General features: G+C 48.0%; 2 long non-coding RNA genes across 2 annotated transcripts in view; both read right to left on the reverse strand.

Annotated features, from left to right (window-relative positions):
* Positions 1-27043, reverse strand: part of LOC111767939 (uncharacterized) — a 214831-nt gene that overhangs the window by 172049 nt on the left and 15739 nt on the right. The gene's annotated exons all lie outside the window — the stretch shown is intronic.
* Positions 14280-15878, reverse strand: LOC138917252 (uncharacterized). Its single transcript, XR_011424994.1, has 3 exons — positions 15827-15878; positions 15587-15733; positions 14280-14804 (listed from the first exon to the last, which is right to left on the reverse strand). It is a non-coding gene; the product is annotated as an uncharacterized lncRNA (long non-coding RNA).

Raw genomic sequence — 27043 nt, forward strand, 5'->3', positions numbered from 1 at the left:
TCCCCGCCCCCCACCTCACACTGGAAGCTGACACCTAAGCTCCCATGGGAATCGCACTGGGGAAAGGCCACAGGGAGGACAAGAACCAAAACAGCTACCTCTGGATGAGCAGCCCCTGCGTCTCAGAGGCTTATATTCTTCTTTATCCCTTTCACAGAGATATTATTTCCCTCGTTTTATGGAGGAGGGAAAACGAGGCCCAGAAATGTGGAGTATTTTGCCCAAAGTCCCACGGCAGCTAAGTAAAGCCCTTGGATTTGACCCCAATCTGTCTGACTCAAAAAGCTATATATACATGCGCTCTCAGTGTCCCCGAGCCAAATATTTTGAGAGCAAATATTGCATGTGACTCCAAAAGGACTTTAATGATTGATCTTCATGTAACGTGATTTTTTTTATTTCAGAAGGGATGAAAGTTCTATACCATTTTAGGGTACAATGAGAATCAAAAAACACATTCCAGTGTTCTGTGTATCAAAAAGAACAAAGTAAATTATTTCCAAAGCATTATGACTTTCCCCAAGCAAAAAACAAAAACGAAAGAGTTTAATTCCACATTGATATAATCTGGCAGAAACAAGGTGGACCAGAGACTCTTTTTATAAAGTGTCATCCACCAAATGCCGGTATTTGAGATGGCAGCTTTCCAAAGGGTTCGGACGCACAAGTCTGTCTGCCCACGCTGTGTGTGGCGTGCAGTGTGAGCCCTGGGCATCTGGGAGATGTCCCCCAGTGGGAGGGGACAGGCCACCTGGGCATCTAGGAGGTGTCTTCCAAAGGCAAGAGGGAGATGAGCTACAGAGAGTTAACGCATCAGGGGTTAAATGCCATCACAACTTCGTAAGCTAGGACGTCACAGCTGGAAGAAGGCTGCAGGTGAAGCACTTCATAAAATATCCGACACCATTCCAGAATGCTATCTGCAAAGCTTTCTGAACACAGCCGTCTTGAAGGAAAGTTGGACTAGAACAGAAAAAAGACAGCATCGGTTTTATCTTCTTCAGAAAATGCATCTCTTTGCCTAATGAAGCACGTGTTTGCACGGCTTAAGGAAGATGTGAGGCAGTGACCTAATTTTTTTCCTCTAGCATCAAGGGCAGTAAATAACATCCTCCCAGAGAATACAAGTGGGGAAATACCGTCAGCATATATTAGATGAAGTTACATGGTACAAGTGAATGCCGCAATGAGCAAGCAGGCAACTCGCTTCTCCAAGTTTAGAGTGACATGACAGAATCTCCTAGAGATGGAGAACGATTTATTCATTCCCGGCAACAAACATTTAATTACCAGATGAATCCATATCATTGTACTGCACGGTGGAAAATCATCATCATCTGCCAGATGTACAAAGACAATGAATTTGAAAACATCTTGTGGGTTTTCCTCACGGACTGAACTGAATGTCCAGGGCCCACTGGCTCCACTGTGGAGAACGCACCAACACTTCGTGTCCTGCATCCCTGGCTTCTGAGGAGGCAGCAATTAAGAATACAGGCTCTGGAGCCAGACTGCTGAGCTCCAAAGCTGGCTGTGGGATCTTAGGCAATGCTTTTAACTGTCTGTCTATAAAATGAGGATAAGAGTTCCCTACCTCATGGGCTTGTTGTAAGGATTAAATGAAGTAATTCACATAAAGTGCTTAGAATAGTGTATAGTAAAACACTCAATAAGTGACAGATATCATGAGCCTTTTCTCTCCCCTTACCATGCTTGTGTTGGCTAGAACTCCTGCCAGAGGTAGAAAATCTGACTCAAACTCAGCTCACATAACTGAAAAGTCCAGGGGAGTAACAGCCTCAGATACAGCTTGATCCAGGAGCCCTAATAGCACCGTCGGGCCCTGGACTCTCCATCTCTTCTCTCTCCTTCCTCTGGCATGGCTCCCTTCTCAGACAAGCTCTCCCCTCAGGGTGGCAAGGTGGCTGCAACATCAGCCTATATCCTCCCAGGCTCAAGTCCAGCCGGAAGGAACACAGTATACATCTCCGTAGATCCTGCACAAACTCAGTAATTCAACCTAACCACACCAGCATGGATCACTGCTCTTCACTTCTCTGATTACTGACAAAGTTGAGCATATTTTCATATGTTTATTGGTATTCATATCATTAAAGGGTGTTAACTTCATTATTTTATTGAACAACTGCACGTTCATTGTCCGCAACATGAGAGGAGGGTATATTCTCTTTCAAGTAAACTGGTTGACTGTAGGAGGTGTTCCCAGATCTGCCGAGATTAGAGGTGCCTCCCCTTTCAGCACAAGCCCTTTGCTCCGGTGACCTGTCAGTCTGCTGAGGTTAACTCAGTAACTCCGATGTGGCCGTGCTCACGCTCACTCTACCTGAACCTGAAACCGCGGCCATGCCCAAGCCGCTTCGTGTCCCTAAGTCCCAGCCTGACACCCTCTTGGCTCCTGGGGCTGCGGATTTCCTCCAAACCCCACGGAGAAATCCTGCCTTAAGTTGTTCCCATTCCTTTTGGCACCATGTTAGATCAAGTCCCAGCTCTTTTCTAATTACTTGATGAAAACTTGCTTCCCCAGCTGCCCACAGCCCCATCCCTCAACACGAAAGTGTTGGAAGAGTCGACGTGCCAAGTGCGCACAAATTCTCTGAACACCACGGTTCCAGGGGGTTTGCTGTCTAATGTGCCTGGGGAGCTGGGAGCCAAGAATTCTCCCCACCAACACGCTTGGTGCCCTTGGCTTTGCTCCCAAGCTATTTTTGGCCTAGGTAAGTCCTGCTCTCTTTAAGGACTTGACTCAAATGTCACCTGAATCTCCAAAACTGGGCTGGTCATTCCTACATTTCTACTCCTGGGCCATCTGGCTCATGCCGGGGACAGTGGTGACCTGAGATTGCCCGCTTTCCCAGCTACGTCTTCCCCCACCTGCCTGCACCTAGCACAGCTCCCACGACAGAGGCCCAGCTCGGCTTATGTTGGCTGAATGACTCCCCACGTGGATGATGGGACGCACATCTACACCCGCAAACCCCACCATCCTCGTGACCCCACTGCAGTGTTCCCGAAGTGTGGTGTACATGCTCATGACGCAAAGTAAGAAGCAAGAAAACCAAGATTGGGCTTTCTCTGTCTTCTTCCTGTTTTACCAAATTCTGCGCCAGCGAACATTGCCCCAAATGGCATAAGAATGCCAAGATGCCGGTTTTAGGTTTGAGGAGGAAAATAAGCAATGTGACAAACACTTATCAAGTGCTTCCAACATGCCAAGTGCTGAAAGGAAAAGGGGGGCACATATCGGTCAGGTTAGGCTGGGGCCTGCTGCAGCAACAATTCCTGAACCCCAGAGGCTTTTAAGGATGAAGGTTTATTTCTTGCTCAGACTACATGTCCGCTGTGAGCTGGCCAGGGTACCCAGGCCGACAGAGTAGCCACCATCTCGAATATGGCCGGTCAGCGTCCCAGAGGGCATACAAACTCTGGGGGGTTGTGCACTGGCAGTTAAATGACACACACCACTTCTACTCACACTCATGGGCCAGAACGAGGCCCCACCCAAGCATAAGGGGACCGGAAAATACAATCAGCCCTATGTTGGAAGGCGGGAAACTGGAACAATTTGGTGAGCAGCACCCATCATGCCCGTGGGAGGGAGGTTCTGGGCCTTGGGTTTTGCCTTTGATGGAGTGGGAATAAAAACGACACCAATCATGTGAAGGAGGAAATAAAGAGGGAAGGGGGATGCTGGGGTGGAACAATCGGACCTCAGGGGCCCAGGAGTGTGTGACACAGCCTGCCCAGTAGAGAGCTACCACTCGTTACGTGTGCGGTACGTACCAGAGATGCTCTTGTGCTAAGCTGCTGGACCAGTTAGGGTGCTCAGGAGGTTACAACAGAAATGTACTCTGGCCAAGAAGCAAAGATGGGTGCTAGCAGAAGGTTCCAGAGGAACTCACAGAACTGGAGGGAAAGCAGATGGACCAGGCCTCCCGGTGGAAATCACAACAGCTCCGTGGCCCGGAAAGGGTTTTGGCACATCGTCAGCAAGAGGAGGCCAGGGCTCTTTGACTAGCAACCCCACTAAGAGTGCACGCAGTAGGGACGTCCCCCAGAGGGAAGTCAAGGCGCTGCTTCCAGAACAAGGAGGAGTGACTGATGACAGCCCAGGCAACACAGATGTTCACAACAGCACTTTCAATCCAAATGGATTCTCACAACCACGACGTGCGTCACCATCCCCATTTTCACACAAGGGAGCGGAGCCTTAGAGCTAAGGAATGTCCCAACATCACACAGCTGGTCGGAGGCCTGACACTGTGGGACCCCAGAGACTGCACCTTTACTTCTGTTATCTACTGTCTCACGCAGATCCGGCAGCCTTTTCATTGCCATTTTTCGTGAGGTATTAAAATGAGGAGAAGCAATTTGAAATGGCCACCCTACTACTAATCATGCAACCATCACACCTGCAGAGTACTCCATAGCCTACAGAGTGTTTTCACCTACGTCATCTCCTCGGGCTTCCTTAAACAGCGTGAGGCGGGCAGGTCTCCATCACTCATCCCATTTATTGGGTGAAGACACAGGGCTTGGATCCCATGATTGGTGGGAGCTGGTCAGGGTAGGCCCAGGGGGCTGGAGGTGATGACCTGGCTGGGGCTTCTTCGGCAGGCATGGGACTCAGTTTGCTGGTCTGCAGTGCGGGGCTGGCAAGTCAGGGCCCGAGAGCAGGCCTGTGGCTGGAAATGACCGGGCACATGAGACGCACATGAACCCAGAGCCTAAAAAGAGCAAGCTTGGTCTCTCAGCCTCCCCAGGGGGCTCTCAGGGGCAGCTCTCTACGCTAAGTGTGTGTAGGTGTCACCCAACGTTCTTAATGGAATTGGGGACGTGTAACTGCAGGGAAGCTGGGCTCCCAACCGCCCCTGCGTCCCGGCCATGCCTGACCTAGGTGGTCTCCAGCAAACATTCCGTGCTGTAAACCGAAAGCAGAAAGCAAGTAGTCATAGCTTTGGGTGAGTTAAAAGTAAAAGAATGGAGGGGCCGGCCCAGTGGCATAGTGGTTAAGTTTGGCGTGCTCCATTTCTGTGGCCTGGGTTTGCAGGTTTGGATCCTGGGCACAGACCTGCACTGCTCATCAGCCATGCTGTGGTGGCGTCCCACATACAAAATAGCAGAAGATGGGCACAGATGTTAGATCAGGGCCACTCTTCCTCAGGCAAAAAAAGAAAAGAATGGAGGAGCTTTGGGTATTGAAGCTTCCTTGTCACTCGCCCTCAGCTTCCGGCCTGGATGTGATAAACACTGCTGCTTCTTCAAAGCGTGGAGGCAGCACGATGAGGTGGCTGGGGTTAACCAGATGTCTCTGGTGGCCCACTGTGTGGGTTCAAAGCACAGCATCGCAGCTCGCTGCTCTGTGATTCTAGGTGAGTTACTCATTTCTCTGAGCTCCTTTCGGCATTAGTGAAATGTACCCACTTTGTGGGCATGAAGACACAGTGAAAGAATCCGCAGGAAGCACCAAGAACAGGGCTCAGCACACAAGAGACACTTGGAGACATTCAATAAATGGTAAATCAGAAAGACTGAGTGACTTGTCCAAAGGTACACAGCCAGTCGGGATCCAGACCCAGATCAGAGTCCAGATTCTGAATGGTTCTTCCCACCATGCCATGCTGCCTCTCAGGGGGACTGGGGTTTCTGGTAGAAAGGGGTAAATCGGCATCTCACTTCACTGCCCATTGAAGCTCTCCCATGTTCATCATCATCCCATCTTCAATGGACTTCTTACCTCCATGAGGAGAAAGCATGATCCTGGGTGTAAATTTTTCCTTAAACTCACCTAGCCTTGCAGTCGTCAGACCTGCCCCAACCTCTTACAGGGAGCTCTGCAGGCTTGGTAACAATGTAGGAATAGTGTTTTTGTCCAGCACATGCCCACTTACACAGAGGAGAAAATTCTTCCATGGAGAATCCTCTAGCTTGACCCTCATGCAAAACCAATTTGAACAATCAGAAGACACACTATCCCTTGTAACAGAGAAGTTGAGGGCTTCAGGTATGGTATGACCAGGGCTCTATCTGAATTTCTCTGTGGCTCTCTGGGCTCAGCCCTCCTCCCCACATTGACTCTGCACTTCAAGCTGGCTTTCTTCATTGTGGCATATGGCAGCCTGCAGAAATGGACTTGCTACTTGTTATATCTAGGGAGAGAGAGAGGACATTATACCTCATTCCAGCTTAGACCACACACCCACCCTGACCCAATAACTGTTGCTGGGGGAATGCCACGTGATCATTGGTTCCAATTCAAATTCCTGAGCCAATTATAGGGAATCGCCCTTAGGCCAATCAGGCCCTGGGGTGGCAGTTGACTCAGACTCTGTGGGACCCAAGGACCTCAGGGGAGGAGGGGAAACCAGAAAACCCAGTCCTGTTGGGCTAGAGAAAGGAAGAGTAGATGCTGAGTACTCAGCCAGCAAGGCCCACTGTGGGGTACAAGGAGTGGGGAGGGAGCAGCATAGTAAGAAATTGCTGTACCTGGAACCCCGGGAAAAAGTCTCATAAACTGTCATATCTTTTAAGTCAAAACTCTAACATGAAGCCACCAGATTTAATTCAGAAGAAAAGCGCCATCATAGTTACTATTCATCGAGCAGCATCAACTGAACAGGGATGTAGGTGCCCTCTCTACATCACGCCATCTAATAACGGAATCCTCACAACGACCCTTAGAATTTGGAATTATCGCTCTGATCTTATAGACGAGGAAACAAGGCTCCGGGCAGTATTGTGCGTTACTCCCAGGCACACAGCTGAGAGGGACGGACAGAGGGGAAAAACAAACTTGGATTTCTGTGTGGAAAAAGCCCCAGCACCACACTTTGCTTGTTAGATTCCAAGAAACAAAAGTAGGATGTGAGTTAATTTCATGTGGTGTAGTTAATTTCTAATACCATTGTCAGAAAGCAGGAAATAAATGACCTTCAGCCTCTGAGTCCATGGGAAAAAACACAAAAAACATTGTTAAAAGTTACAAATAAAGTGCAAAATGGGACCAGGAGAATTGAGGGAATTAGTAGGAAGCTACCATGCATTCTTCTCCCCAAAACACACAGAATCCTACGTAGATTTGGGACAGAAGGTGGGATCACCTGCCCCGTGCCCAGGGCCAGCTTGTTACCTTTGGCCATCACTGTAGAAGTGACTTAAAAGCTTGCTTTATGCTAACAAGGTCTTTAGAAAGGAGCTGTCTTTTGGTCCAGCTCGTCAGTCATCCAGATGGGCATTAACAGCATTAAAATGGACGTATATACTAGCGAGTTTCCCCAGCCAGGAGCTCTAGACTGCACAGGTGATTTTGGGGGTGGGGGGTGGGGAAAGGAGAGATGTGGGGCACCTCATTGAGAAGGCGGCCCTGTGGTCATCCCTGTTGTCTGCTGGAGTCCACGTCCACGCCCCACCCCTGCAGTGGGGGTTGAGGCCGTAACAAAGGACCATGAACTTAGTGGCTTAAGACCAAATAAAAGCAAATTTATCATCTAGCAGTTTTGGAAGTCGGAAGTCCAAAATGAGCCTCGCAGGACTAAAGTCAAGGTGTCATCAGACTGTGCTCCTTCTGGAGGCCCTGTGGGAAAATCTGTTTCCTTGTCTATCCCAGCTTCAAGAGGCCACCTGCATTCCTTGGCTAGCGGAGCCTTCCTCTAACTTCAAAGAGTATTACTGCAACATCTGCTTCCATTGTTACATCTCCTCTCTGCCTTTGACCTTCTTATAAGGACTCTTGTGTTTATATTGGGCCCATCTGGATAATTCAGGAAAATCTCCGACCTTAAGATCCTTAATCACACTTGCAAAGTCCCTTTTTGCCTTGTGAATAAGACATTCCCAAGTTTTGGAGATTAGGGCCCGGACGTCTTAGGGGGGCATTACCACAGCAGGGATAATAAAAAGGGCACCACTTTATGAAGCCATCATAAAGGCTGAGGACTCAGACACCGTCTCTAATGGGTCAGCTTAAAATGGAACCCAGCAAAGGAATATTCTGACCATCGTTGCTCTCATTCAGGATTTTCAATTCTAGTTTGATAACCTTTAACAGAGAGAATTTTGAGGCTGTACATACATGTGTCTACACAGTGACTGGGAAAATGAGCAAATCAGCTGGAAGATTCAGGGTCTTAATACTTATTAGGCCTGATGTTTCCAGATAAATCCCCCTCCCACCCAGACAGTTTGAACTGAATGGCCAATTCCCTTTCCATGCGCAGACTGCAGGTGTGTCTTTGTCCTGGCTCCTCCTACCTGTGACTACTAAGAGGGTGGTCACAGGTGACTCTGCAAGCAGACAGGGAGCTGGGTGAGGCCAGGGATCCGGGAGGAGGGACGGCAGGGGTGAGGAAATGGGAGCCTAGGAACGTCTCCAGTGGGACAGGGTCTCCCAGACTTCAGGCATCTGGGTACCATCTTTCGCCCTGTCTCGTGCTGGTGTCTCACCTGTGCTACTGTTTACTTAACACTGACCTTAAATTGACTAACTTTTGGTGAAATAAGTTGGTTTAGCTGACATTACTTCCATAAATGAGAAAAACAGAATATAATAAAACAAACTATCAAATATTATTAAAACAAAAAAGTATTTAATATTAAGATAAAAGACGTCCATAAGCCCCCTGAAATAGTTTCATTTGTTGTACACGTCAGAACTTTTCAAACTTTAGTGTGCATACAAATGGTCTGGGGATCTTGCTAAAATGCAGATTCTAGTTCAGTCCAGTCTGAGGGGAGGTCTGAATTTCTCTATTTTTAAGCAACAAATGGTATCGCGAGGTTCAACCGACTGGATCACACACTCGTGGGCCCTGAGGCCTGTTTATTCCACCCCAGCAGCCCCTCTCCCCCCGTCCGCCCACCTGCAAGTGACTGGTACCCTTTTTATTCCCCCCCATCAAAGACAAGGCCGGAACCCACCTCCAGGGGCATCATGAGAGCTGCTCACCAAACATCTCCAGTTCGCCCATCCAGCACAGGGTATGATTGTATTTTCTGGTTCCTTCTGGTTGGGTGGGACCTAGTTCTGGCCCATGAGTTGTGAGTGAAAGTGACATGCATCATTGAAGGTGACTGACCATAATGGAGATGGCTGCTGCTCTGTCGGCCTGGGTACCCTTGCCTACCCACAATGGACATGTAGTCTGAGCAAGAAATACAGCTTCATTGCTAAAAGCCACTGGGATTTGAGGATTATTTGTTACTGCAGTGAAACCTAGCCTAACCTGACCGATACACACACCCAAGTTTCACCCACTTACCCTTTAGCACTTTGCATGTCAAAAGCACTCAGTAAGTATTTTGTCAAATTACTCTTTTCCTCCCCAAACCTACAACGATCATGCTAGCATTCTTATACCACTATTAGCCATGTTCAGTGGCACAGAATTTGGCAAAATAGGACAAAGAGAAAGAAGGCCCAGTCACGTTTCCTTGCTTCTTACTGAGCCACGTATGGGCTGAAGTGGGATCCATAGAACAGTTCTTGTAACCCTCATCAAAGGCCTACACTGTTCCAGCTCTGGTTTCCCGCCACCTTCTGCTGCGAAGTTTCATTCTGAAGGTTTTGTACGAGGCTGTTGAGGGTAAGTGAAGTTTGGTCCACCCTTCCACAGAACAAATGTTTTCCCAGACAACCTGCCTGGCTGATGTGGACAGGGTTCCATCAGTGCAGGTGGCAATTTCTCCCACATGTGATAACACCATCTCTCACCAGACCACAATTCCAGAAGCAATGTAAACTGAACAAGTGACTATGGAGGAAGGACCCAAGCGTGGTAGAAAATGCAGGGAGCTAGGACTAAGAAACGTAGGCTCTAATCTCAATTCTGCCAACACGCTTGTCCACCAGCCTCTTCTGAGGGCAAGTGAAAGAACTCAACTCACACAACTTAAAGGAAAAATAGAAAATAAAAACCTCTCCAGATTCTCGAAAAATATCAAGAAGAAACTATCCCCCTCTGAGACAGCACGCTGCTGTCTTTTTGTTGGCTCTGTTCTCAGATCTGCCCTCCCCAAGTGGCCACAAAGATGAACACAGCATGTCTAGGCTTATGCTCTGGCAGCTCAGCAACCCAGAAGAAAGGGACACCCTCTGTCCAAGGGTTCCATCAAAAGTCAGAGAACAGAATTTCGTTGGCATGATTTCAGTCACATGACCATCCCTGAACCAATCACTGTGGCCAGGGAAATGCAAGTGTTCTGATTGGCCAGGCCTGAGACCCACGTCCACCTCTGGAGTTGGAGGTGGGAGCAGCCTCAGTCAAACTTCATGGGCTGAGAGTTGGGGAAGAGTAAGTTTCCCCAAGAAAATTGGGGTGCTATTTCCAAAAAGAAGGAAATAATTGCTAGCGACACAAAAGCAACTGTGAGCCACTCCACCTGCCAACCTCCTCCCATCCCCCTACTCTCATCAATTCTAAAGGAAATTCTTTGTCAGTCTCCCAGGGAAACTGCAAAGGTCCTACCATGCAATGTCATTTCAACGCAAACAGATTGCAAAGTGACACTGACAGGCACCCCAAAGATGCAAGAAGTCATGGACTGCAGGAGAGTGATGGTGGAGAGCCGCTCAGACCAAACGCAGGGCTGTTGGCAAAGGAGGACCCGGCCAAAGTCAACCCGCTTATAACTGAAAAGGAAAAGCCTGCAGGGACAATGCGAAAATAAGAGTTTCAAAAAAGAATGACTTAAACATCAAAATTTGATGTCCTCAAATATTTTTGTCCACATTAATCCGTTTTATAAGACAATGCTGGATATCGAGTAGTACTAACTTATGGTTTGGTTTAAAAAAAATTCTACCTCCAAAAAAACAATCCACACTTGACTCTTACTTTGTATATTCCAAGAGTGAGTGCACAGTTGCAATCATAAAGTCAGTTTGGTAAGCGTATGGTACATTTTTCCCATTAAATGGGCATAAAGGGGAATCTCATTGAGGTCTTGATCTGAATTTCCCTGGCCCTAACGATATGAGAAAGAATTCAGAAATGCATTGGTTTCTTGTGCTCCCTCTGCTGAGAAACATCTGCTCACGTTTTCTGCCCGTTTCTCTTTTCTTTTCTTATTGATTTGTAGGTGTTCTTTTTATATTCTTGATACTAATCTTTGGTTGTACATATTGCATGTATCTTCTCTTAGTAAGTTATCATTTCAATTTATTGAAGGTATCTTTTAATTAGTAAAGCATCCATCAAGGGGTTTTTCTTTGTTTGTATGTTTGTTTTAGATTTGATAGGAAATGTTAGCCCCTATTTTAAGCGGATTTACTTGAAAGGTCATTTGCCAGGAAAAGTTATCTTCAGATCCGAGGAAACTCTGCGGTTCAAAATCAAACTCTTTCTTTCAAGTTAGTGCAAGACTTTGACTTTTTTCTTTCAACATTCCTAATCAGCACCAGGAAATAACCCAATATCTTTCTTTGGGATGGGCCAGATCAGATGCATTTAAAAGGACTGGCGTTTCCGTTATGTGATATGGCTTGTCTTAAATTGATAACTTCCATAAAAGATCTTCATGTTACTTTAAATTCCTTGTTGGGAATTAGAAAACACTCTAGTTACATCAGTATCTATTACGAGGCAGGCCCCGTGGCTGAGTGGTTAAGTTCACGCGCTCCGCTTCGGAGGCCCAGGGTTTCGCCAGTTCAGATCCTGAACACAGACATGGTACTGCTCATCACACCATGCTGAGGTGGCATCCCACACAGCACAACCAGAGGCACTCACAACTAGAATACACAACTATGTACTGGGGGGCTTTGGGGAGAAGAATAATAAGGAAAAAAAGAAGACTGGCAACAGATGTTAGCTCAGGTGCTAATCTTTAAAAAGAAATCATCAATTAGGCTAGCTGTTTTCTAAAAAGATATTTGAAAAACCAATCTTGTCGTTAGTTTACAGTGTAGAAAATGACATTATCTCTATGAAAATTCTCTAAGTACATTGGATTTTATTCATCATGCACTCAAAAAAAATTTATTTCTCCACCTGAAAGAAAAACAAAGTTAAACCTTTACCTCACACCATATAAAAAAAATTAATTCCTGACGGTGTAAAGCTCTAAATGAAAAATAAAACAATATCAGAAGGACATACTCATAAAATCTATAGGAGACCTTCCTCTTAACAGGCACGGAAGTTAGAAACCCCAAAAGAAAGAGTAGGCAGATCCAACAACACATTTTTAACTTTTTAGGGTGCAAGTTTCTTAATCAACCCAATTAAAAGTGAATAAGCAATAAGGTCATTTGACCACACACAAAAAAAGTAGGCTAAATCCTGGATTGGTTAACTTGGTTTCATTACGTCATTGAGAACCCAGGCTCTATTTTTTCACTCTGCAATCCTCAACACTGGCTTTTGGTTTTGGGCTTCTCTCAAGATGCTACAGCTGCCGCAAGCACCACATCTTCCCTCAACAACGTCCAGAGGTAAAGGAAGGAAAGACGGCAGTCCCTGGGTCCATCTTTAAGGGGGGAAACCACGCCCCAACCTCCCTTCTCAGAAACCCCGGTGGACTCCCATCACTGGGCAAGGCTACTCCTCCCCACATCTCACTGACCATAAGCCCATCACAAGCCTAAGCCTGAACCACAGAGCTTGTAGAGGGAGTGCGATGACCATGGTTGGCTTGAACTCATCAAAATCCTCCTCTGGGGCTGGGGAGAAGCCCATCCCCCACACCCCTAAAGGCCACGGCTGCCCCTATTAGCAAGGAAAAAGAGGGAACGGTTGCCCTCCAAGAGTTCATAGTCTAGTGCAGAGTTGGCAAACGTTTTCTGCAAAAGGCCAGATGATATTTTAGGCTTTGAAGGTCATTTGTTCTCTTGGGTAACTACTCAGCTCTGCCATTGTAGCTCAAAGTACCCATAGATAGTACCTCAACAAATGAGCATAGCTGTGTGCCAACAAAACTTTATTTACGAAAACAAGTAGCAAGCCAGATTTGACCGAAGGGCTGTAGTTTGTGAACCCCTGGTCAGGGGAAAGATAAGCATATAAACCAAGATCTCACACTGGCCTGCAGACATGTTTTGTTTGGCAAACCCCAGGTTTAAGCAAGACATTCACTTTCTAACTGACCGCAGTCTCCACTATTCCCTATTGCCTTATACCATGCCACTTTCACATCTACCGTCATGATTCCTGAGTAAAGAGAAAGGCTGTTTCACCCAGAGTTCCAGGAAGCACCTCCTTGCTTAATTACAGCATCTTTAGAAACAAATTTCTCTTGTACATAAATTTCATTAGCAAATACCACATAATGAAACCATTTGTTCCATTGCAATCCTTGGTATACTTTGGCACCACAGACACATACAATTTAACTCAATTATCTGGGCACTGATTTTTTTAGGCATGCAGTCCAGAGGAGCTCTATGATAACCCAGGGAGTGATCAACAGCCCTGAGTGGTCCCCGCTGACAAGCTCCGTGGTAACCCAATCTCTGCATTCTGCTGACGAGCCGCACTCCCGCGGTTTATGAGCTCAGTGGAATCCCTCAATAGAATTATACCCTTTTATTGAGTCCCGAACCATATATTATCCTGAGTCCTAAACCAGTTCCAATGGTCCATCCCCTCTGCCTGAACATTAGACGAAGCCTTCAGCAATTACCCTGCTCTTCAAAGAATGTGTTTTCTTTGGCACTGAATCCTGCTGAAACCTGATGTGCCCGGGCCTTCTGCACTTTACTTCCAGGCTCCGAGCTAGGCTGCCCCCGACTCACACGGGGGTCCAGAGCCATTCAGACACGGACCATGGGGAAGCGACATGCCTCCCTCCCTAGCCAAAGGATTAGCAAGGAAAATTACAAGTGTGGGCTCAACTTCAGAGAGAGTGGTTACACCCCTTACAAAGACCAGCAGGTCTTTGTCACCTGACATCTTCAGGTGACATCAAGCTCTTGAGAAGCACCCTCTCCACCCCTGACAAGCCTCAGGCTCTCCAGAAGGTGGTGCTTTCCTCGATGATTCTAAACAAGGAGACGCCCCATTTATTTTCATTCGTTCCATAAATATCGAGTTGGCACCTGCTGTGTCAGAAACCATGCTGGGCACTGCAGATAAAGTAAGGAATGGAAAAGACCCAGATCTGGCAGTGTCGTGCGGTGCTAAGGGGGAGTCGGGAGCACATAACAAAGAGGTCACCTAGTCGGGGATGGGAAAGTCAGTCATCGTGAGCGATATGAGAGATAAAGGACAGGATGCTGTGTGTGTGAGTTTCCTGTCTGCAGTAACAAATACCACAAATCAAGAGGCTGAAAACAGTAGAAATTTATTCTCTCACAGTTCTGGAGGCTGGAAGTCCAAAACCAAGGTGCGGGCAGAGCCAGGCTCCCTCCAGAGGCTCTGGGGAGAACCATCCCTCGTCTCTTCCAGCTTCTGGTGGCCCCGGGTGTCCCTGGCTTGCAGCTGCCTCCCTCCAAGCTCTGCCTCCATCTTCCCATGGCCTTCTCCTCTTCTCCCATTGTGTTTCTCTTCTATTTGTCTCTTGTAAGGACATTTGTCATTGGATTTAGGGCCTACTCACATAATCCAGGATAGTCTCATCTCAAGATCCTTAACTTAATCATATCTGAAAAGACCCTTGTCCAAAAAAAAGTCCTATTTACAGGTTCTAGGACGTACCTTTTGGGGGCCATCACTGAACCTACTGTACTGTAAGAGATAGTAATGGGGCAGCTTCCTTTAGATTGGAGCAGGCAAAGAAAGCCTCTGAGAAGATGAGAGTTAAGCCAAGACTTGAAGGATGAGGAGGAACACACCATGCAGAAGGGAGGCGACCTGGAGATATGGAGAAAGGCATCACTGATTGAGGGCACAACCCGTGCAAAGGCCCTGAAAGAAGCTGACTGTATGGGACTCTAGAAACTGAAAGGCGGCCAATGTGGCCAGAGCAGAGCCAGTAAAATGGCCGGAGATGTCATGGGAGGGGCAGGCAGAGGCTTATCCTGAAGGTCTTGGAAGCAACCGTGAGGAAAGGGGATTTTGCTTCCAGTGCAAGGAAAAGCCCCTGAAGAGATTTAAGCATAAGAAAAGCATGATTAAATTTACATTTCACCTGGAACATATTTCCAAATAGCACAGCTGGCCTCAGTTTAAACTGGGAGTTACTATTTTTATTGTAGTCTTAGCAATAACAAATGCATGGTATTTTATCATTTATGATGACATACCATTACATGCATTAACTCACTTAATTAAAAACTGCACATAACCTGAATACAAGCCAGGGCACCATGTGGTCCACTGCCTATCTGATATCACATTTTAGGAAGTACAGTCTAGAGATCAAAAATGATTAAAATTAATTGCAATCTTTACCAGCATCTCTTCTAGAACATCAAAGGGGATCTAATCCACAGTCCACAGCAACACTTAAACCCTCTTTCCCCATTGCTCTCCGTCTCAGCTCTCATCTGTCCTAACCTGCAGCTTCCTCAGCAGCCTCTCTCCTCCTGCCCAGCCTTGACTAATTCCATCAAAATCTCGCCCAAAACCCTAGCCTAAGGTTCTTGACTCCTTCACCCCCACAGCCCCTCCCTGCATCCAGCTGGCAGACTTACGGCCTCCCTGACGAGGCCGAGACGGAGCAGCCGGGGACAGAATCCAAAAGCCAGTCTCTCCCTCTGCAGAGGCAATGGCGGCAGGCGCGGGAATACAATTTTATGTCTTATCTGATTCCTTTTCACACACGAATCCTTCGTTTTAACCTGCACGAGGGCAGAAACTACATCTTACACATTTTGCACCCCCTGCATTGTCAAGGGGACCTCTTTGCAGGAAGGTCAATAACAGAAGCTTGCCTGAGGCCCTGAATCCTTGCTGTGATCGAGCTCTCTTCCTAACCTCATCTACAAAGTCACAGAGCTGAGACTGTCTGTTCTTAATTAAGCTTTGGCGACATCTGTCATGAGTGATTGGTGACATTTTTCCATCCACTCATCACTCCTAAAAATGGACTCGTTCCTGCTAATGAGGAATCAAGAGACCAAGGCGGCCCAGAGCAGAGGTGAGGGAGGGTGCAGGAGTCATGCGGGGTCACGTGAGCAGAGGAAGAGGGGGAGCAGCTCCCACGCTGCGGACCCTGCTCCCAATTGCATCCAGCGTGGACAGCAACACCCCCTTTCACCATGTTCTACCAGTGAGACACAATCCTAAAAGAGAGAGAGGAAAGCAGAGAGCGAGCCCGTCTCCGGGAAAAGCCTGGAAAGGCCAAGAGGCTGTGTGCTTCACCACGGACTGCAGGCTCCTCCGGGGCAGGCACTGTGCTTAAGTCAACTTTGTACTTCCTGCCCCCGCTCCAACCTCCACCTGCAGGCTCCTAGGCTCGGACCTAGCTCGGTGTGAAGCTGCTGGGTTGGTGGCTTGGTTCAAGAGCAACTAACATTTCTAACAAGGGCCCTATCTTCCCTTCCCAGGAGCTATTCCTGAGTCTCGGCAAAGGCCATAAGGTCACATTAGCCCCTGCTCCCTTAGCGAACCCCTCAACTTCCCAGATTGAGAAAGAAAATTAATGATTTCTTAGAATCCCAATGAGGCATAATAAAAAATATATATTTGGTCTTTGTCCTGGGTTCCTGGCACAGAGCTCCTAAAACTCTTGGGATTTTCTGAGTGACGGGAATGTCTTTTGTTATTCATAATGAGCCCCTTGGACCATCCCTGAGTTTATGCCAATGAGGTGACCTTTAGTCGGCCCCCCACATAGCTTCACGATGGGAGCGGGATGCCAGAGGAACCGACCACTGACCAGAGGGTTGGAACCTTCAGCCCCACCCCAGCCCACCCTGCACAGCCCAGACCTCAGGAAAGGGGGGAGGCACTTGAGATTGAGCTCAGTCAACAACGGCAAGTGACTTAGTCAGCCATCCCCACAAATCTTGGATAAAAATCCCAAAACAGGAGGCTAAGGGAGCTTTCAGGCTGGTGAACACATGGATGTGCTAGGAGGGTGGCACCCAGAGAGAGCACAGAAGCTCTGCCCCCCCCCCAGCTTTGCCCTGTGCATCTCTCCCACTTGGCTGTTCCTGAGTTGCATCCTTTATAATAAAACCATGATTGTAAATACAGCACTTTCCTGAGTTCTGAGTCATTCCAGCAAATTATCAGTAGGGTGGGGAGTAGGGGTGGGGGTCATGGGAACCCCCCAATTTGTAGTTGGCCAGGCAGAAGTGCAAGTAGCCTGGGGTCTCCATTCACGACTGGCACCTGAAGAGGGGGCAGTGTCGTGAGACTGAGGTTAACCTTGGGGTCTGGGCTAACCCCGGGTAGCCAGTGTCAGAATTGAACTGAACTGTAGGACATCCTATCAGTGTCAGAGTCGAAGAACTGGTTGTTGCTGGAAAAACAAAACACACAGAGACCCCAAAGATGCCCACGAGCCATCAAGAGGCACATGTCTGAGCCCTGCATCAGAGAATCTTATTTGCTGGAACTTTCTCATTTTAAGCTTGCATGACACTTTAAATATTATCCTTTCTAAAAACGTTTTACAAACTTCACTTAAATCCCTCGTCAAATGCAAACTTTTTTTTAAGCACTTACGACACGTAGGGGCCACAGGCAGATGGTCTTCAAACATTTAAGCTCATATTACTCTTGAAAGAATCATGATATACTATGTAGGCCCTTGCACATTTTTGGTTGACTTCTAAAATTTTCATCATAAATTTAAATAGTACAAAGGATACAATTCCCACTGTATTGTAAATACTGACATTTTATAAATAGAAAACTGTTACTTCACTCATATAAATGTTTCCAATGGAATCTAAATGCCATAGCAATTTGAGACCCACCATCAGTTACTTTAAAAAATACATGAACACACTCCTCTTTATGAGTCACAAAAGTTTACATTTTTCCTTTTCCTCCTTGAAATCATATTTACTTGTCCTCACAGAATTTTATTGTAATACAATTTTTATGCTAGAAAGTCTTATTAACCACCCTATCATAATTCTATGCAGGAAAAAAATGTATATAAATTGAAATTCTAGCTTACTTTTCAAGTTGTGCAACCATTAGGCTCTGAGTGCTACAAAGGTTTCTCCTGGAATGAGCTGTCATTACAATTATTATTTGTATATAGTTGATCAGGGCAATATGGATACATGACAAATTTTGGTGTGTGCGTGTTAAACACACACACGCTATTTCTTGAAAATGCGCGTCGGTTGCACAGACAGCGGTATTCGGAAGGTCACTTTTGGCACTTCAGGGTGAAGGGGCTGAGTCTCTCCTTGTGAGAGTGAGAGATGCAACTGGAAAGAGTGGGAGAGCAGTGGCCTCCAGAGCAGAGGCCTTCTCTGGCAGATGTGTTTGAGCAAAGGACCCTTAAATGGTTTCCTTGGTTTCCCTCCCCCCCCGGGAAGTCCTCCCCCGCCTCCAGGGACACCTACCCCTGGCTACAGCCAGGTCTGAGGCTCAAGTCATAGGCAGGTCAGGTAAGAAAAAGACACAACTTCAGTGTTTCAGGAGTTGACATCTAGATAGGGAGATGGGCTGAGATGAACAATTGTAAACGATCGAAAGAATCGCCCAAGACAGTAGATGTGGTGAGCAGCACAACGTGCCCCAAAGACGTCCACGTCCCAATCCCCACAACCTGGGAAAGTCATCTTATGTGGCAAAGGGGAACGAAGGCTGCGGGCGGATTAAGGTTGCTACTCAGCTGACCTTAAAATAAGGAGAGCATCCCAGACCATTCAGGTGGACCCGTCGTAATCGGCAGGATTAAAACTGAAAGAGGGAGGCAAAAGAGGAGACCAGAGTGACGCTCTCTGAGGAAGGACCCAACCCGCTGTTGTTGGTTTCAGAGATGGAGGAAGGCAGCCTCCAGAAGCCGGAAGACGCAGGGAAATCCGTTCTCCTTTCGAGTCTCAAGAGGAACGCAGCCTCGTGGCACCTGGGTTGTAGCCCAGGGAGACCCATGTCAGATTTCTAACCTACACAACACTAAGATAATAAATGGTGATGTTTTAAGCCGCTAAGCTCGTGGCGATTTGTTACAGCAGCCACAGGAAACTAATATCTTAGAGCGACGTTCCCCACACAGGACAAGAGCCCCGCTTGCTCAGAAAGAGGCACCTCCTCCTGCTGGGGGCTGGAGGGTGTGGCGGTCAAGCCATGGCCGGGAAGGCAGCCCACACCTGGGTGTGAATCCTGGCCCTCTCAGCTTGGCCCAGGGTGTGCTGCCAGTTTGAGGACACAGGTGTGAGGCCCACACAGCTGCCTGCTACTACTGACCCCATGTCCACCCTGGTGGCTGTGGGGCCCTGGGGGGTCTGAATAAAGGCTGGTCCCCACACCTCTAATCCTCCAAACAACATTGCAAGGTGTCCTGTTATCCCCATTTCACAGCAGAAGAAACTGAGGCTCAGAGAAGGGGAGGAATCTGTAACAGCCTATCCCATCCATCATCCTGAGAGCTTTTCAGACTCTAGATTCCTAAGCCCAGCTGCAGACCCTCTGAGTAAGGATCTCCAGGAATCAAAACCAAGCAGCTCTTCTCCAAGTTCCGCAAGGGGTCCCAGTGCCCAGACAGGCTCAAGGACCACTGGATACTGTCGCTGTGAGCTGCCAGGGTAAATCCTCATTTCTGCAGAGTGAAAAAAGGTAAACTGAGGCACATGCAATTTTGAAGAGTTTATTTGAACAAGGCAGGGGCTAGGGCAGAGGTTTTTATGGAGAAGACGCAGAAGCAAAGCAATCATTTAATTGGCTATAATTTAAACAGTTGTCTTACTTGGGAAAATCTAGTTATTTGGCTGTGATGAAGGTTGCTTTTGTTTCATTTTCTCAGATTCGGGAAAATCTAGTTGGCTGTTTATAATTTGTTGTCCTTGAGTTTTGTTTTCTTAGATTCGAGGGCACTGACGTGGGCTTAGGGTTTGAAACCAAACCTTTTACAGGCTACCAAGGGCACGAGGGCCACCCCAGTCCGATGGCCTCCTGCTTAACCACCTTAACAATACGTAGCTCCCTAGTACCTGCTGCCTGGCCTCACTAACAGGGAAGTACTGGAGCCAATCCAAGGCTGGGCTGGAATTCGGGATCCCACTCTGCTATGCAAAAATGGTTCTCACTCTTGATTGCAGCTTAGAGTCACCTGGGGGAGGAAAAAGAGCCCTTCTGCCTGGGGCCCGTGATGACAAATGCTCTAATTCAGGTGATCCGGGTGAGCCCCGGCTCCAGTAGCATTTTAAGCTCCCCCAGGTGATTCAAATGTGCATCCAAGGTTAAGAACCACCGCCCTAAAACAGTGACACCTGCAAGTACTTATTCTAACACTGTACTTATTCCAGAACAGACCCTGTTCTAAGGGTCCTGTGAGTGCATACTAACTTAATCAACACAACCACATTACAACACAGATACAATTATAATCCCTATTTTGTAAATGAGGAAACTGAGGCACAGAGAAGGAGTACGTAATTTTCCCAACATCACAAAGCTAAAAAGCAGCAGTAGTGGGACTTGAACACAGCTCCAGCGTCTGTGCACTTAACCACTGCCTGCTCCCTGGGAGGCGAGCCCTGCCTCCCTCTGCCCCGTGCCCAGGTCCCAGGGGTTCACATGCCCCTGTAACTTCCCTGGTGGCGGTAAATGCCAAGGGTAGCCAGCTGTCCATCTATCCCCTGCACCCGGGCTGAAAGCCATCTCCGGTTGCAAGAGAAAAGTCCGGATGGGAGACCCTTCCCCACCCACATCCTGACTGCAGCGCCCCCCCCACCTCTCCCACAGGTGTGCACGGTGGGCTGCCCCGACCCAGGTGCCAGCCGACCCAGCTCACCACCAGCACACGTCCGCCTCCTCCCCACGGAGTGTGCACGGGTACCGTGCTTCTCCTAGAGAAGCCACATTTCATCTGATTAGAAATAGCACGTTCTTTTAGAAATCATTTTAAAACACGGACAGATGTACATTGTGAAATCCAAGGGCTATTTACGAAAAGTATGGGTACAACAATTCCCATTTTTTACAAATATATATGTATAAACATGTTTGTTTGTTCTGTTTTCCCCAAAGCCCCAGTATATAGTTGTATATCCTAGATGTAGGTCCTTCTAGTTCTTCTATATGGGACGCCACCACAGCACGGCTTGATGAGTGGTGTGTAGGTCTGCACCCAGGATCCGAAATTAGAAGAATATGTACTAAGATGCTGACAGAAGGGTGATTTTTATTCTTTCTGATTACCCGGGTATACTTAATATTTTACAATGACTTTGCATTATTTTTGAAATAAGGAAAGGGAAAATCAAAGTAAGTATTTTTTTAAAGCAATGGGCTATAATAAATTACAATGTCTGAAATTCTAATCAGAAGTATTTTGGTACCTAGTCCTGTATTAGTGAGGGTTGCTAAGGAACCATGTGATGCAAATTAGGAATAATCCCCACAATAGCTAGAAAGGGTGAAAACAGAGGCAGGCAGGCAGGAGCCTATGGATTGGAGAAAGGGATCATGAGGCTCGTGTGGAATCTTGCTAGTTCCTGCTTCTCCAGCTCACGTGGAAAAGAGAGACAGTTTGCTCCCCAAAAACAAACCCTCAGTCAGTTGAGTATAGGAGGCTAAAAGCCCAAGACAGGCAAGAGTCTCTCCAGAGAACGGCCAGGGCCAGGACGAAACCGAGCATCACCAGCGTCTATCAAATACTCACTGCGGCCAGGCACTGGGCTCAGCTTTATTTAATTCTCGTGGCACCTCAGAAAGGTGGTCTATTATTACCCCCATTTTACAGACAAGGAAACTGAGGCACAAAGTGTTAGGTGACCTGCCCCAGGTCACACAGCCAATAAGGGTCAAAGCTGGCCTGTGAACCCAGACGGCCTGACTGGGAAGCCACGAGGTGACCCCGCACCCTGAGAAGGCAGAGCGAGACCCTCCATCCTGTTAGAGCAAGAAGACGACGCGAGGGTGGCTTTCAGAGCCAGGGCGGAGCAAGAGGGAGCTGCAGCCTCCCTTCTTAAGGCAGAAGGAGAACAGAGAAGGAAAAGGGGAAATATTAACAGCTAAGGAGGGAAGTGTGAGATTTTACGTTTGCATTTATTTTATTAACTTCTGCTAGGTTCATGGTTTCCATAAAAGTGTCGTTCGATGTCTGTGTTCACCTGCTTAATACAGGAGCTGTGTGGTGACTGTGTGTCCACGCGTGTGTGTGTGCGCGTGCTTGTGCACGAATGGTGTGTGCATGTGTGGGGCACGTGTGCCCATGAGTGTGTGCATGTGGGAGTGTGATGCCTGGATGTATCCATGTGTGTGAGTGTATGTGCATGCGTGCACATGCATGTGCAAACACGAGGGGCCACACCCCTAAGAAGCCTGACACCCAGACCCTCACCAACACGCTTGTGTTGCCCCAGCAGCAACCTGGCCTAAAGGCAGCAGAATTCCTCAAGGGAAATAGCAGCCTCAGGGAGCCGGCCAGCAGCCCAGGCTCAAAGCGGCAGCAGACGGCCCCTCCTGTCCTGCCTGCGCCCACAGAGCCTGCGGACAGAGCGCCTCAGTCCCAGCTGTTGACCAGCTGACAGCGAGCGGGCTGTGGCAGGGGCAGGCCGGGCGGGAGTGCCCGAGGCACCATTAGTGGTCACTCCTTTCTGGTCTAACACTCGCCTTTCCCACATTCCTCAGATTTGAAAGAAGTAAAAAGCTTGCTTATTCCACTCTCCCTGCAGACGCACAGGGCGTCAATGACTGTCACTGTCAAGCAGAGGCCCAGGCAGGCCAGCAGCACAGGCGGCCCCACATGGCTGGGTGGCCTACACCCCGAGAGGGAGGCCGCGTCCCCAGTCCCTCCTTCTGACGGGGTGCACAACTTAATCCACACACTCTGAGCTGGGCTCTACCGGCTGTGACAATGGCCACACGCTCTCAAGTCTGTCCCATAGATGGTACCGTTCTTGACCCCAGGGGAGGGAGTCCCACTTTTGGAGACTTTCTTGGAACCAGGCAAACAGCAGAAACTTAGCGAGCAGGGATCTCCCTTCCTAATCCTAATATGGTCAACAGCCTCAGCGCATACTGCAAGGACTAAAAAGAGCATCTCTGCAGCCTTCCTGGACTCCAGACGACAAGCTAAAGCCCTCCCCAGGGCAGCTTGCACAAGTCTCCACCTTAACCCGAGGGTCAGAATCACCCAGAAGACGGTGAAAAGGACAGGCGTCCTAGACAGCAGCCTCTCCACAGATTTAGGGGTGGGGGCAGCTGTACAGAAGTTACACCTCTCCGGGGAGATCCTTGTCAGAGAACTCTGGGATCATTTCCAAAGCAAAGGGGCAAGTGTGAGAAATGAAGAGCAAATTGCAGCAACATAGCCTGTGAGCCTTTAGGTTATTTTTTAAAGCATCCAGAAAAAAGGAGTCGAGCCCCCAGGCAGGCAAACTGCAGAGCAAGGAAAGGCCAGTGGGTGCTAGCTAACGCAACGCTGATAGCAGCGCAGAGGCAGACGGGGTGGGGATCCAAGCATCAGAGCCGACCGAGAGACACTGTTCACAAGCAGACAACTCAAAAGTGTCGCTGAGGACCGAAATCATTCTTTCGTTCCACAGACACCTAACTGGCATCTGCTCTGGCCCAGGCCCTGGGCTGCACCTTTTCTGACTACGAGCAGGTGCCAGGAGCCAGTCAGCTCCCCAGGCCAAGCGGTCAACAAGGAGGCCACTTATACACGTGTCTCCGCCCTTCTGAGGAAGCCAGGACCCCTCAGCCTCCCAGGTCTCATCCACTTCCACAGAGACCCACGCGGCCCGAACTGCTCATTTTACAGAGGAGGGGCAGAGGCCCGCCTGCCACCAATGACGGACAGAGGCAGGACTAGAACCCAGATCTCCTTAGGCCGACTCACTGGTGGCACCATTTCCCATGCAAGGCCCAACCCCGAGCAGGTGTTAAGCAGAGAATGCTGCCTGGCTCCTGGTGCCCCTCAAACTGTGCCCAATAAGACACCCCGAAAAGCACCCAGATATAAGAGGGGTGCCATCCCAGGCTGGAGCGGACACCACTTCTCATCTGTAAATGATTTCTGGATCCCTTATCCCTCAGGCAGCGCATATTCAGAGACCCCCAAACACTTCCTGGGGCCTGCGCGTCCAGTACCGGGGCATCAGGTGTGAAGTTTTACTGCCTTAAACGCCCCGTGAGTGAGGCCAGCTTTATCCCGCGGGGACGGCGGATGGGGCGGGGTGGGGGGATTGTGGAAAGACCCCAAAGGGCTAACAGGGATCAGATCTGCATTTTAGAAGGAATGGTCTAGAGCCACACAGAGATTAGAGAGGGAGCAGAAAGCCCGCCCCAAACCACTGTAATAGTTCAGGGGAGAGAGGACGGGGGTCAAACTGAGGTGTGGACAGCCAGCCACAGATCCCAGAGATTATTCCTATAATCAAAAAACCTCTTCTGTAGATGGATAATGATGATTGTACAACAATGTGAATGTACTTAATGTCCCTGAACTGTGCACTTAGAAAATGGGGAAAACGGTCAATTTTATGTTTTGTGTACTTCACCACGATAAAAACAAAACCTCTCCCCCTTTCAAGCAACACTTCTCATTTGTCAAGGGTTAAAAGCCATAAATTCAAGGACCACCCTCCCCACTAGGCCTCAAATACACGAAGAATGAAAATGAGTAACACTGATCGAGGGTACTACTGTGTTCAGGTACTGTACGAAGTAATTGTGTTAACTCATTTAACCCTCGCAATGAAGCAGCAAGGTAGATACTGTTATTACGCCCATTTTACAGATGAGGAAAGTAAGCACAGAGAACTTAAGTAACTACCCCGCAGCTCGTATGTGGCAAAGCCAGGATTTGAATCCGGGCAGTCTGACTTCAGAGCCTGCACACTCACCCACTACACTAAATTGCTCTGTCCAGTTAGATGCTAAATACCTAAATAAGAAAAAAACATGTTGTCTACTGACCAACTAGCCCCACTATTCGATTATTTGGCTTCCATTCCCAACCAGATGTTTGGCATCACATAAAAAGATGATGTGTGTTCGGGCCGGCCCTGTGGCTGAGTGGTTAAAGTTCCATGTGCTCCACTTCCATGGCCTGGGGTTCATGGGTTCAGATGCCAGGCACAGACCTACTCCACTCATCAGCCACAGTGTGGAGGCATCCTGCATACGAAATAAAGGAAGACTGGCACAGATGTTAGCCCAGGGCAAATCTTCCTCAGCAAAAAAAAAAAAAAAAAAAAAAAGATGATGTGCCCATGAGTGGGAGCCACTCAGGAATTAGAACTCTGTCACCAGAAGAAACTCTGTCTTAATGCAAGGTTGTTATTTCATGAATTAATGTTCTACTCAAAAATGTTTGCCTAACCTCCTAGAGTATCATACTTTTTGAGGGTCCATTTCTGACAGCCTTTTGCTTACCTCAGTGGAGGCTCGAGCAGTACTTAATAGACATCCTGCTCATTTCTCATTCTCCATCTCCTCTTAACTGAAGTCACATCAGATTTTGTTTTTCTGCATCACGAATAACAAAAACCATGCATATTTTAACTTCATCTCTGGGATTAAAGTAAATACATAATTTTGGCAAATTACTTGGAATTACGGGCTAGCAGCATCTGGTTCCGATATTCTCAAGTAAATTATTGGCACGGTCTCTGCCACATTTTTAATTTTAACCAAAATGTTCTCAGAAACATGTGTTTTCTGTCCCTTTTGCATGTAATCAGTTTTAGAGGGCCTCGGAGTTTGAAACTGGGCTTCAGAAATTAGCGCAATACCTGGACGCTGCCTGCGGCCTTGCAGAGCCGCCCTCCCCCCAGCGCTGGGGGCGGTGCCCTTGGGTCCCTGCCTCCAGTTCTTCAGAGGAGAGAGGCCCGCAGGTACTCTGTGTCCACGTCTCTCGCCTTCGCTCTGCTCCCAAATTACATACCTCGCTTTTATGTCAAGTCCAATATAGCTTCCTTAGCAGTTTTTTTTTTCCTCCTTATTCCACATCAAGAGTACCCAATTACTTTTATAAATACTTGTTTTAAAAATATCACAGTGGTTTCCTGCTGCTTCAAATTCTGAAGGGCTACACAGGATTTTAGACTTTTATAAATCTTTCAAACAGTTTATATTTTATCAACAAAGTGCATTTTTTGTAAACTCTAAGTATAACTCCTCATCAAGGACATTTTTTTCCCAATTATTTGACTTTTCCATAAAAATGACAAAATAAAACGCATTTTTGCCATTTCCAAGTCATTTGCGATGCCCCACCTGTGCTCAGTAACGCCGCCTCGCCCACCAACGAGAGTGATGTTTTTGGTTAAAAGAGAAAGCACGAGGGTTGTCAATTCCAAAACGTCCCAGCAGAGGTAAAGCAGGGTTATGTACCGGGTCTTTAAAAGAAAATTCCAGGAAGGCCTCGGCTTTTGTTAAAACTGAAAAGCTCCCTAGCTCAAGGCAGGGCCTTGTTGACTGAATGCTCACGGTGGTCGGTGGTCGTGGTCGCAGGGCCACGTGGTGAGACGGCAGCAGGGGCACGGAAGGGTCAGTCCGCACGGTGGAGGCCGGCCTCCAGGGCCTGAGGATGCCACTGCCCTGCAGGCCACTCAGCTGTCTGCATTTCTACTGGCCCTCCTGTGCCTTTCCACTTGGAACTACTTGAAGATACCCAAAGGACGGCCACTCGGGAGGCGAATCCCAGAGTGATACCGGACCAAGAGCAAGATGCAGTTCTAAACACAGCAGTTGAGCTGTAGCCACCAACCACGTGGCCGTCTGGAAGCCCAGGAGCTTTACGGCCTTGTCTCTTCTGCTCTGTCTGGACCTGGATCTTATGTTCTGGAAACCACATCCCACAGGGAGAGAGAGAACAAGGTGAGAGAAATGTGGTCTGGGTATGTTTTAGAGCCTTAGGCCTCACACACAAGAAGAATAAACCAAGTCTTTGAAGCATGACCTTGGGTTAGATACTGTCGCATCCCCCTGACAATCGAGGAAACCATCTGTAATCAGCTCAGAGTCGCCAACACCCCCAACTCACCACCCCATCCCACCACGGCATT

This window comes from Equus caballus, chromosome 14 (genome assembly GCF_041296265.1).
Source record: "Equus caballus isolate H_3958 breed thoroughbred chromosome 14, TB-T2T, whole genome shotgun sequence".
Lineage (NCBI taxonomy): Eukaryota > Metazoa > Chordata > Mammalia > Perissodactyla > Equidae > Equus > Equus caballus.